The sequence below is a fragment of the Lathyrus oleraceus genome, chromosome 3 (assembly GCF_024323335.1).
Source record: "Lathyrus oleraceus cultivar Zhongwan6 chromosome 3, CAAS_Psat_ZW6_1.0, whole genome shotgun sequence".
NCBI lineage: Eukaryota > Viridiplantae > Streptophyta > Magnoliopsida > Fabales > Fabaceae > Lathyrus > Lathyrus oleraceus.
In genome coordinates, this window is record NC_066581.1 from 201,750,864 (window position 1) to 201,764,878 (window position 14,015).

Below are 14,015 nucleotides of genomic sequence, written 5' to 3' on the forward strand. Positions count from 1 at the left end.
GGAAGAATTTGAAGCCAGATCAGAAATTTCCAAAAATAGAAACTGGACCTGTAATTTTAACTGCCAAAAATGGAAAGTCTTGATCCTCAAACTTACATCATGATACAAGCTTCAAATGAATTTTTTCCTAACATGAAAGTTGAAGATCTTGTTCTCCCATTTCCAAAAAGTCCAAGAACACTCAATTCCCATGTATGGTTGGCAAGTTATGATCGAATCATTTTCAGAAATGTTTGAACTTCAAAAGGCCATATCTCTCAAACCATTTGGCCAATTTGGGTGGGGTTTTTTGCAACAAGTCACATTTGATCCCCTCTTTCCAAATATGCAACCATCATGCATCAAAACATTACCAATCAAAATGGCATTTTTGGACTTGCATGAATTAATTTCAAGTGAGGTTGAAAAATGAGTTTCAAAATTAACCACTTCCAACCAATTCTACCAATCAAATATGTTCAGAAATCATATTTTGGACATGTTCAAAGCCCATTTTCGTGCAGTACACACACCCATCACCAACTTGCTTGAAAATCGGCAAAAGGACACTTTTCACCAACTCCATTCCACTTTTTCATGAACCTTGATCAGTACCATTAAACAGAGTATATATTCATCATTTTTCTGCCAAAAGAAACCCTAGCAGCCACCATTTACAAACAGAAAATCATTTTTCTCTCAAACACCATTTTTCCACTTTTGCATTTTTCTGCCAAAAACTCCAAAGAACCCGACCTCGCCTTTGTTGCTCCATCATCTAAACAGCATTGTGAGCTTGTTTCCACCATCATTCTCCAACTGGAAGGCCATTTCCACGACTGTTTTTCTTCAAGCATCATCAATGGCAGTCCAAGGTTAAAGCCATTTCAAGCTATTTCGAGCCAAGTCAACTTCATCATTCAACTTTAGGGAGCTTAAGGAGCATCTGTTTCACTTTAACATGGCCAAATAACGACTGTATCGACACTGCCCTTCCACTTTGGTAAAATTTCGACCTCCTTGTTTCTTTAAACTATTACATGCTTTAGAGAGGTCTTTGCACGCTGAGTTCCATGGTAGCTTTAGTTTTGAAAATGATTGGGTGATGCTTGAAATATGCTGTTTTTTAAGTTTGATGTTGAAATGATTTCTTGCTCGATTCATGCTGTGTGAGTTGATTTTGTTGAAATAAATGATGGATTCATGTTGCTTGTTGTTTGCTGATCATTTTTGTATATCCAATTGCAATTTCTGGAAAAATTTTGTTGGAATCGAATTTGGGAAGATGAAGGTGATGTTACTGTACATGGAACCCTAGATTTGTTCATCCATTTCCCAGAATTTGAATCCCCACGTGCATTGCATGACCCTGTAGCCAACAGCCAATAGAAACATTTCCTCTTCTTGGCCAAAACGACCGTGCTTCAATTAGTGACTTGGTTAATTACAAAAATGCCATGGCCGTGGCACATATCCCATTGAATTATGTTGTTTTTTTCATTTTAATTTCACTTTTGATCACCAAACTTGTAAAAATCATAAGTTCATCATTTTAAATCCAAATTTCATGGGAATTTTTGCATTGTGTTCATCTGGATCTCTACTTTTTTATCATGATTTTTGCTGATTTTTTTGGATGAGTGAATTTTAAATGGTACTAGGGTTTTGTTCATGTGCTCATATTTTGTACCTTTTGCCAAAACAATTGTGAAATGATGATGCTTTATCCAATGGCTCCCAAATTTTTTGTGCTTAAACTAGACACATTCATGGTGATTTTGGTGTAGAGTTTGTGAATTTATCTTATCTGGATTGTGCGTTGTGAATTTTTGAAGTAGGGTGTGACAATTTGTGTCACACCATTGATGTGCAACTTGTTGATTTTTGATACCATGCTTCTTGACCTCCAATTGATCTAAATTTTTGCATGAACCTACTCTTGTATGTCTAGTTCACATGGGATTTTTCTTGGATTTATTTGTGCCATTTTCCATTTGTTTGAGATTTTTCTCCCCTGTTTGACCAAAATGTTGACCTTATGTGATGCATGTTGCCATTTGTTTTGTGAAATGCTCATACTTTATTAGATGGACATGAAATTTTACATGAGATAACTAGACATCCTAAGCTTTGCCATGGTTTTAGTCTCATTCATTTATCTTATGCCATCTCTGATTTGTGATTTTTCTAAGTTGATGCATGATTGGTTGACTTCTTTGAGCATGTTCAAAATTGCTTTGAATTTCTGATTTTCATTGACTGCCTTCCACTTGTCCAAATGTGATGAAATTTGACATGCTTACCATGCTATGTGTTGTGATTGACCATGATTTATTTGGTGATTTTTGGAAATGTTTGAGTTTGCTTTTAATGCAAGTCTTTCTGTTGACTCCTATGAGCTTCTGTTTGCAATGCTTTGACATAAATTGCTCATGAAATGATGATAGTGATTGATATGCATGTGAACCCAATTGGCATTGATTCTTGATTGTTTGAACATGATTTTGGATGCTTGCCCTTTGCTGTTTTGACTTTTTTCATTCCTTTTGACCCTAGGCTTGCCCTAGTGGTCCTGTTACTCACATTTGAGTTCATGTTTTCAGGTTGACCAACAAATGACCAATGAGACCAATTCTTTTTGATTGAGATTGCTTGAATATCATTGTTTAACTTGTTTGTTTTGTAGGTGGCTTGGCTCACATGCCTTAAGCCTTGTGCCTTGCACATTCATTTGCTTCTGCTTAACTGTTAATGTCTGTTTCCTTTCGCTTTGTTTGAAGTTGTATACTAATGTCTGCTTGACTATTTCAGGTGCTTTTAGTTGCTCAGTTCCTTGTGAACTTTTGCTTTGCTTTGCTTATTAAGCAATTTGCATTGAGGTATACTTTCTGTCTTCATGTAGTCTGGAAGATCTGGCCTGTTACTTGGCCAGGCAACTGTCTGAAGTCCTCCTTAAGAGGCAATGTTTGTGACTGTTTACATTTGTCCTTGTATAGAGTCAAAGACCTCCTAAGTGAAGAGGAAATTGGCAGAACCCAAGGGATATGCAACCTATCCCCTGCTATTCTGTGTGTCATCTGCTTTGCTCACACCACTGTGTTGATGCATTGCAGATACAAACCCAAGATCTTGTACAATCGTACAGTTGAGTCAGTTTTAAATGTGTAGAAGGGTTCCCACTTTCTGAACCCACACATTCTTGTCTTAAGCTCTCCCAGGCCAGGGACAAGAGCTGTGAAGTCTCATCTTCACCCACCTTTCATCAGCTTCACCTTAGCCCCTCAATGGCAAGGTTAAGAGCTAACACTACCCAGTTCCAGTGGTTTGTTTGTTGAGGTTGATATGACCCCTCGACTAAAACCTAACCTTGATTGAGCCCATTGTTTGCATATAGTGTGTGCTACTTGTGCTTGTGTGTTTGTTTGATTTGCTTCCTGTGCAAGTTAGGTTCAGTTTGACTTGCTTCCTGTGCAAGTTAGGTTTGCCTTAGCTTGCTTCCTGTGCAAGTTAGGTTAGTGTGGCTTGCTTCCTGTGCAAGTCAGGTTTAGGATAGGCTTGCTCCCTGTGCAAGTTAGCTAGAAACCTTAACTTAGGGATGATTTTGCATGATAACATCTAGGCTCGAGTCGTAGTCTCCCTAGTTGTGTCTCCCTCTGTTATCTGGTTAGGCTAGTCCTTTATCCCTCCGTAGGGGAACTACGTCGCCCTGATCCTCATACCAGATGAGGTACGTAGGCAGGAGATGAGCAGATCTCTCCGGGCGCCTGTGTCTTTGTTTTGTCTTGTTGTGTGCTTGGAAGCTGATGTAAGTCCATCGAGTGGCATTCGGGTTCCAGTGTGGGTTTGTTGGTTCGGATGCTGATGTAAGTCCAGTGATTGGCGTTCAGGCTCCACGTTTGCCTCTTTGTGTGTGTTTTGGTTCGGATGCTGATGTAAGTCCAGTGATTGGCATTCAGGCTCCACGTTTGCCTTTGCCAGTGTTTGTTTGTATGCGTGTCAGCCGAGCTACGAATGCTCTGATTCTTCTCTCGTCCGAGGAGATACGTATGCATAGGATGCGATACCCTAGCGAGCATGTGTCGTTTCCCCAGCCCGAACTACTTTGACTCTGATGTCTACGCTTGATAGACTAAGTAGGCCCAGGATGCGATATCCTGCCGAGTCGGTTTCAGTCTGTTTTCTTGTGTCTCTTTCAGCCAGTGTGTGTGTGTTTGAGCAGTGTTTTAGCAACCATTTTCCTTCCTATTATGCGTGGATCCCGTCGAGTACGACGGATGCGTAGGGGTGCTAATACCTTCCCTTCGCATAACCGACTCCCGATCCCATTCTCTTTGGTCGCGAGACCATGTCTTTTCCCAGGTTTACTCTGAGCGTTTCCTTTCCCTCTTTTGGGATAAATAACGCACGGTGGCGGCTCTGTTGTTCTTGTTTTCCCGCCGGTTTTTCGCGTGATGCGACACACCAGCATATATAAGCACTTTCTTTTTCACCATACTATCATCCGGACTAATAATAAACACATCATATGTTTACATAATAGAGTTGTTATCAGTATTACAGAAAAGTTAAATGATCATACATACTTGTAAAACATATCATAAAATTCAATATAAATACCGCAATATCGGTCCATAAGTTGCTTTTCAAATCATCGTGAACATCATGCCAACTATCTAACAGAACACTCACTTTACTTCTACCTTGTAAAACAATGTAACCCGTAAAATCCTCAACATGTTCACCATAAACCTTGTCGATTGCAACATCAACTCTAACCGAGAAGCGAATACTGTTTTCATGGGCTTTTTTCAACTTGGTATACATCGTGGCACATCTAGATTTTCTTTTACGCCGTGTATTTGAAGAGGTAGTGTCGTAACGCGAAAAACAACCGGCGGAAAATACAGAGCCGCCACCGACGCTATTCATCCTATGACGGAAAGGGAGCGCAGGACTAACATAAGAAAGGGAAAAGAACAGTCTTACGACCAGAGATTATAAGGTACGGGAGTCGGTTACGCAAGGGGAAGGTGTTAGCACCCCTCACGTCCGCCGTACTCGACGGGATCCACACTCAAAAGATAGCTCAAAGGAAAGGAAAGGGTTGCTGCTAATAAACTGCTCAAAGAAACTGCACAAACTGGAACAATAAACAGGTGAGGAGGGGGAAAACGGAGAAAGTGGACTCGGCAGGATGTTGCATCCTGGGCCTACGTAGTTTGTCAAAAACAAACATCAGAGTCGACGTAGTTCGGGGAAAGGGAGACATGCTCGCTAGGACATCGCATCCTATGCCTACGTATCTTCTCTATCCAGGGGAGAATCAGAGCACTCGTAGCTCGGCTAACGCACGCTGAAACAAGACACCAAAAAGAGACGCTGAGACGTCAAAAGAAACACTCAACAGGAAACAGAATGCCAATACATGGACTTACACCCGACTCCCAACAATAACAAACAAAAGGAAATAGAATGCCAATACATGGACTTATATCTGACTCCTAACAATAATAAACAGGAAACAGAATGCCAATATATGGACTTATATCTGACTCCTAATAATAACAAACGTTAACCAGCGAACACCAAAGAAAAGGTTATCAGAACAAACCCCAACAAAGTAACTAACTATCCAGCCAGTCACCACAAATAAACCCCAAAGATGAACCCCAATATGAACCCCAAGTGAATAACCATTAACGCAAATGAACCCCGAGATGAACCCCAATATGAATGACAACCGTCATAAATGAACCCCAAAGATGAACCCCAAGTGAATGACAATCATCACGAATGAACCCCAAAAATGAACCCCAAGTGAACCCCAATGTGAATAACTATCATCACAAATGAACCCCGAAGATGAACCCCAAAGATGAACCCCAATATGACAATCATCACAAATGAACCCCAAATGAATAACAATCATCACAGATGAACCCCAAAGGTGAACCCCAAATATGACAGAAGAAACCCCCCAAGGTATAAACATACCACACACGCCCACGCTGGACAAACAAGTACTCACACCAAAATAAAGAAGAGGGTGAACACACACAAAAACGACACAACAAAAAAGAAAAAGGGTGCCCGGAGAGATTGCTCACAACCTCCTGCCTACGTATCTCATCTGGTATGAGAATTAGGGCGACGTAGTTCCCCTTAACATGGGTAAAACACTCTCCTAACCAGAGACCAGGGAGACAACAAACTAAAAGGAAGACTAAGGCTCGAGCCTAATAGTTGTCATGCAATCAATATCCCTAAGTTGAGGTCTCTAACATGCATTCAACTTCCTCAGAAATCAATCATACAACTCCTACAAAAATGGAGATGAGAAGAGGAAAGCAGATAAACACACCAGCACAAGTGAACAAGCATCACACATTATATCCATACAAGAGGCCCAAACAATGGGTGGGCTTTAGTCAAGAGGGGTCATATCAACCTCGACAAACAAGCCAAACTGTAAGGGTAATCAACTAGGCTCTTAACCACTGACATTGAACGTCAGGGTGAGCAGATCAAAATGGTAATGAGGATGAGACCTCATAGCTCTTAACCCTGGCCAGGGTGAGCTCATGACAAAGAAAGCGTGGGGATCCAGAAAGTGGGATCCTATTCCACTTGATAGACTCTGGACAAAGATCTGGGGCACATGTTCAGAAGCATCAGCACGTAGTGCGAGCATAAAGAACGACACACTGAATAACGGGGGATCGACTGCTAATCCCTTTTATCCGTCAATTGTCTCTTCTCTTGGAGGTCTTATCAAATAACACATGCCTCTCCTTGGAGGTCTTTGGGCACAATGTTAAACAAACACAAACAGAGCCTCTGAAGGAGGACTTGCCAGCAAAATGCCTGCCAAAAAGGTGACAGGACTTCAGACTACATGAAGTAAGAAGCTAACTACCTGAGTGGTGTGTCAACCACAATCCAATTCTCAAGCAAGAGCAAAAGCAAGCAGGCAACTAAGGTACCTGTACATATACTAAACAGTTAGTACTTCAGTTATACAACCAGAAAACAAACAGTGAAACCCTCTAACAGCTACACAATGCAATGCATAAGTGCCTTGGCACTCAAAGGAGATCATGAGCTCACCACATCACTTAAAAACCTACAAAACAAATATAGGTTAGAACTCAATGCATCTCATAAGGTGAGAACAAACCCAATCATCAATGATGAATATCCAAACCTGAAACACAAGACAAAGTTAGTTTATGTACATCCAATTAACACAACAAAACCCTAGTGCAAAGGCCAAATTGAAAACCCAACCAAATGACCATTCCAGGACTCATCCTTTTGCACATTACACCTTCAAACACTCCCCAAAATGTCCTCAAAAGGACCAGCATCAAATCAATAACCAAGTGCCTCAATTGGCCTATGCCATGTAAGGACCAAAAAATATGCACAAAATGAACTTCCAACTTAGAAAATTCATATCAAATCAGAAATGCATGCAATGACTTTGGGATTTTTTGTACAATTTCCTTATCCCATGAATGTTCAATATGCAAAAACTCAAGTCCAGAATGATGCAAATGCAATGTGAACAAAAATGCACCAATTCAATGTCAAAAATGTGACACAAATTGTCACATTTTTCTCTATGTGTCAAAAGTGATGATAACATGTGAGAAAAATTCCAAACCAGTGACCAAAAATTCATATTATGTATGAATGTAATGTATGCAAAAAATTGGATCAAATGGTTCAACATAGAGAATTTCACAACACATTGAATACACTATATCAATTTGGCACCACATAGATTCAAAAATTCACACATAAAAATCCAGACATCAACAATTCATGAAATCAGCACCATAAAATAGTATACATCCATACCAAACTATGAAAAAAAATTGGGATTCATTTAGACTATTTTTGCATTTTTTATGAATTTTACAAAATGACCAAAATAAATGGAAATATAATGGAAAATGGAGGGAAATGAAAATGTTTGAATTAAATCCAGAAAATCACACGCCATCAGATTTGGCGCGCGTTTTGCATCGACGGCTCAGGTTTAAACAATGAAACGCTGCGTTTCATTAAACCAGTCAACGTCCCAATCACCAGTCAAAGCGCGCGTGGCTCTAGTAAAAATGCGCTCGTCCACTCATTCTCCCACGCATGCATCTACATGGCTTACACGTTAGCCAAACCCTAGCACACGCAGACACCGGAGCTACAACTCCGGTTGTCTTCTCCGGCGAGACGCACGGTGGCGCCGCCGTGAGATTTTCCAGAAATTCTTAAGGCCTACATCATTCCACTCAGTTTTTCACGTAGGTTCCAAATATGCTATTGGTTTCTCCTAATTCCTCATATGTTTTGCAAATCGAAGAGAATAAGTTCCTAGATCTAAACTTCCATTCAACAATACATCCTCAATTCTCACTCATTTTTAAATCTAAACACATATTCGTGCTCTACTCAACAAGATCTACAGTTCTATATCATGAAAACAGCAAAAGGAGAGGATGAAATTTGAGTCACCTTGGAATGGAGACCTCTGAATTTGCGTTCTCACAAGCTCATCAGCTCCAGATCAAATCCACTGCACTTCCTTTGAAGCTTTGCGCAAAAAGAACTGGTTGAAACCTCTTGAATCTACTTCAATTTCCAAATTCCATTGCCATGAGAATGCTCTTGATCTGCTCAAATTCTGGCTGAATTGCTCCAAACAGATGATGATTCTTGATCAGTGAAGGATGATGATCAAGAATATGCAAGAATCTTTGAGAATTATATGGAGAAAATGAAGAATCGAAGAGAGAGAAAGTTGAGAGAGTTCTTGAATTTTTTATCTGAAAAGTTGGTTATGGCAGTTACAATTAGGGTTTGGCTATTTATATCTCATGCTAATAACAATGCTAATCCTCTTTTCCATTTGTTAATCAAGATTAGTGAGATATGAAGCATCTTGCAAAAATGCAAATGGAGTTCTCCTTGCCATAATGCACGTGCACATCCTCATGTTATGGTCTTAATCCACTTAAGAACATCCAATGGTCATGATTTGAGGATTAATTTGCTTACATCTCAAGCCAAAAATGAATGGTGAAGATTTCCTCCAATTTGCACATGTTGTGAAATAATGAATATACATGCCTCCCTCATGCATGGCAATGTCTTATTTCCACTCAAATATGGTCCATGAAGCATGCTGAATTGAAGCCTTGCCTTGGTTCTTTGTGAATATTGACTTGTAGCATGATATCACCCTTAGAACAAATGTGAAATAATGTGACTTTTGGCCATGATTCCTTGAAGCTTAGCTTGCACAATTGAGCCAAATGATGTCAATTTGAGATGCCTTGAACATGAGAAGCATTTTGCAAAAAGAATGAACCAATTTGAAGCATTATATCAAAAGTTATGCCATTTTGAATTTCCATGCACAACTTGTGATCAAATGACCATAACTCCTTAACCAATCATCCTATGGACATGAATTAGGGCTTTTTAGAAAGGGGAGACAAAGATCTACAATTTTCATGTTCACCAAAAATCCATTTGAAACATATTTAATATTGAAAAGTCAAGTTGAAAGTGGACCAAAAACTTGCCAAATTTGGAAACTTTGAATTATAGGTCACTTTCCATTTTTAGTAACTTTTGCCATGACCTTTGAATCTTCAAGATGGATGTTTAGAATGATGAATGAACCCCATTTGAACATGATTGAGGTGTCTCAACTCATTTCCCCACCTCATAGCCCTCAGTTGACTGCACAGTTGATTTTTTTGGTCCTCATATGACCTTGAAATGCCTTGATCCACTTGAGCCTCTACCACTTGGGGAAATTGCTCAAAAATGAAACCCTAGCTCATGTAAGCCCCTTATGATAACCATGTGATCCTCATCCCAAGAAAATACCTTATCTCTTTGAGAAACCCTAGTTTGAAGAATGACATTGATTAAGGTTGACCAGAGGTCACAACCCTAATCCAAAGGAACTTGAGAATGAACTATGAAACCCTTGATGATGATAGAACCATGATGATGGTAATTATCCTTTCAAACAAGATGATTCTCAAGACCTTTGAAGAATCAAGAAACCCTAATTGAAGCTCATACCCTCAGATGGTTGATAATCAATTCATAGAGACCCTCAGGCTTGAATCATGTAACTTCTCCATCTTTTGAAAATACTTTGGAGGATGACCTTCTTATTTCCATATGAAATGCAAAATGCAATGCCTAATGATCTAAGCATGAAATGCAATGTGTCAAACTAGTCTCAAGAAGAGGAGGGCAAATTTTGAGGTGTTACAGCTGCCCCTATTCAATCCACTGGAGACCCGAAAAGAAGATAGCAGCGGCTTTCGCACTTTCGAGGTATCAAGGGATTGAATACAATAAAAGCCTGAAAATTTGCACTGGAGTGAAGCAAAGTAACAATGCCTGTCAGAATCGGAAAAGAGGTGGTCTTGAAAGAAGAATCCGTCTGGTACGGTGAGAGTCGGTCTGAATACTGATAACATGAAATAATATCACATTTTTGGACTCAATTTAATTAAATTATATTATTATTCACTTCAATTTATTTCATTTTATTCGATATTACTTGGTATTTTTCCTTTTATTTGTCTCAGGTAGCTTATTTGAAGCACAAGTGAAAAAGGAAGAAAAGGAGATGCAAAAAGAAATGAAGAGAAGCAAATTTCACCAAACCAAAGCCCAGCCCAAAAGTACTAGCGCTGAGCCTGTGACGAGCGCCACATATGGTGTGACGAGCGTCACGCCCTGCTGCCTTGTGTTATGAGCGTAACACATGGTGTGACGGACGTCACACCATTCTCCTATATTTTTGGCTTCAGAAGCGCAACAGAGGCACGTTGAAGCCTATTGTTACGCTTGATCCTTGGAAACGTGAAGACCACTTTTACGGAAGGAGTTTTGGAAACCGTTACAAATTGGGATAATATAAATAGAGCCAAGGAGCAAACCATGCGGCTCTCTCTTCTTCTTCGTGCTTTTTCTCTTCCAGCCGTGCAAGCATACTTTACAGCATTATTTTTTACAGTTTTTATTTTTCTTTGCAATTTCTAGTTTCTTTTCCAGTCAATCTTTCAGCACTTAATTAATTTTTCACACAATAGTTTCTACACCGGAAACTATTGTGTATCTTTTACCGGATCTAACCTTACGTTAGACCCTAGGTTTTTTTTTCCTTCACTTTTATTTTCCTGTCCGATTGAAGAATTCAAGAACAAATCCAACCGGTCTGTGGTGGAGTGTTCAAGACTGCTATTAATTACTCAGGTTCTTTAATTATTGTTTGAATTTATATATGCCCTGCTTTATTGTTTATTTACATTATTTGCCTGAGATGTTTCTATTTAAGCATGATGATTGTTTAGATCTGTTTAGCATGTCCGGCTAATTTATTTAGGTATCGGTATGTAAAGTAAGCGGAATGACGGAATCAAAACTAAGTTGGCTTAATTACGTTTAAAAATAAAATCACTCTTTTTATGGTCTCAATTTACAGGTTTAATACCAAGGTTTTTGTACGAGAGTAAAAAAACTAAAGAAGTTAAAATCAATAGAACGAGAGTTTGAGTTTTTAACTGGACAGTGTAAATTGGACATTAATTCTAGATCAGGGCGAAAGCAATTTTTAGAGTTAATTAAATTCTAATCTTTTTCAAAAAGTATTTTTAAAAGTTAAATGTGAGGACGAGAGTTAAGCATTTGAATTTAATTATATAATCTAAGTCAACAGAGCGAGAGTTTGAGACGAGGGTGTTTAAACGATTACTATTTCCTTAAAAAGAGTTTCTATAGATTCTGTTGTTTTCAAAAGGTGATTTTAGACTTAACTAATAAGTGACAGCTACGTTAATTTAAAGTCATGGTCTATTCAACAGAGCGAGAGTTTGAGAAAAGGCTTTTAATCAATAGTGTCTACTGAAAAGATTTATTTTAAAATCAAGAAACCAACGAAGATTTGATTCCCTAATTACGACGAACTACATACCGATATCCGCTTAATTGATATTTTTAGTTTAGATCTTATTTTAGTTTTAACTTTTCCCCCGAAACAATCAAAATATCATCCGCCTTAGCTTTATGAAGTAACCTTAGAAAACGGTATATCGATTCATAAGTCCCTGTGGGATCGATATCTTTTAAAACTACGCGATAGAACTGTGCACTTGCAGTTAGTACCCCAATCGACTCATAAAGTCGCGATCAAGTTTTTGGCGCCGTTGCCAGGGACTTTTATTTAGTCGATATCGTAACTCTTCTCTTACGCTGTAGAGACTAAGGCAATTTTTATTTCTTCTTCTTTCGTTGATTTGTATGCCACACACTCGCTCACAAGGCGAGCCGTTTTACTTACGAATCAACGACATCGAACTATATCTCCGAGTCTTACGACGAATTCGGGAATATCGTGCTGCAAACAATCTCCCTCCATCGAAATTCCTGACCTCAAAAATCTTCTTCCTTCACCAATACCCGAGATGGCAGAACCAGCTCGTGCTCTTCGAGATTACGCCGCTCCATCGCAAGATGAGCCGCATTCTAGTATTGCTCCACCCGCAATCGAAGCAAACAACTTCGAACTTAAACCTTCTCTGTTGCAGGCAGTGCAACAGAATCAATTCTCTGGAAATCCTACCGAGGATCCAAACATTCATTTATCCGTATTTGTACAATACGCTGATACTGTTAAAGCTAATGGCGTCACTTCAGAGGAAATTCGACTTTGTCTTTTTCCTTTCTCGTTAAGAGATAAAGCAAGAAAATGGCTTCAGTCTCTTCCTTCCAACTCAGTTACCACATCGAACGAGTTGAAGAAAGTCTTCCTTGCCCGATATTTTCCTCCAAGCAAAACAGCTATGTTGAGAGCCCAGATAAATGGATTTAAACAGAAAGATAACGAGTCTCTTTTCGAAGCATGGGAAAGATACAAAGACATGATGAGACTTTGTCCACACCATGGTTTAGAGGACTGGTTAGTGATTCATACCTTCTATAATGGTCTCTTGTACAACACAAGGTTAACAATAGACGCCGCAGCAGGTGGTGCACTTATGAATAAACCTTATGCCGATGCTTATTAACTTATCGAAAGCATGGCCCAAAACCATTATCAGTGGGGAAGCGACCGAGCAATGGTAGAGAAACCTCAAACGAAAAGTGGCATGTACGAGATAAGTAGCCTTGATCATGTTAATGCAAAAGTGGAAGCCCTGGCCCAGAAAATTAAAATTTTGAATGTATCACCTCCAACCACCGTGGTTGCCGCCACTCAGAATTGCGAAGTACACTCCTGCAGATTGTCAACTCCTAACCGGAATCCAAGCAGAACAAGTAAATTATGCTCAAGGAAATCCCTACTCACACACCTATAACTCAAACTGGAAGAATCATCCTAATTTTTCATATAAGAGTAATAATGCTTTATACGCACCAGGACAAGCTCCAAATCAAGCCCCAGCTATACCTCCTGGATATCAAAAGCCGACCCCATCTACACCTAACAATAATGTTCCTAGGAAATCCAACTTGGAAATAATGATGGAGAACTTCATAGCTTCTCAACGGCAAACCAATAAAGATTTCTTAAACCAAAATATACACACTAGCGAACAAATCAAACAACTAGCAAGTAAAGTAGATGCCTTGGCTACCCATAACAAAATGTTGGAAACACAAATATCACAAGTAGCTCAACAACAAGCGCCTACTGCTGCCCCAACTGGTGCATTTCCTGGACAGCCCCAACCTAACCCGAAAAGCCACACTCATGCAATCATACTAAGAAGTAGAACGAAAGTGGAAGGACCAGTAGATTCAAGAAATGAAAACCAAAACTCTAAGAAGTCAATTGAGGAAGAAAGTACACCTAAGGAAAAGGAAGAGAGTAATAAGGAAACCGTAGAAAAGAAAGAACCTTATGTACCTCCACCACCTTATAAACCACCTATCCCTTACCCTCAAAGGCTTATTAAAACCAAAGATGCGGGCCAATTTAAAAAATTTGTTGACCTACTGAA

General features: G+C 39.3%; 1 non-coding gene across 1 annotated transcript; it reads right to left on the bottom strand.

Annotated features, from left to right (window-relative positions):
• Positions 1-12,854: 12,854 nt before the first annotated feature.
• LOC127133198 (small nucleolar RNA R71) lies at positions 12,855-12,961 on the bottom strand. The gene has a single exon (XR_007807189.1). It is a non-coding gene; the product is annotated as a small nucleolar RNA R71 (small nucleolar RNA).
• Positions 12,962-14,015: the final 1,054 nt, after the last annotated feature.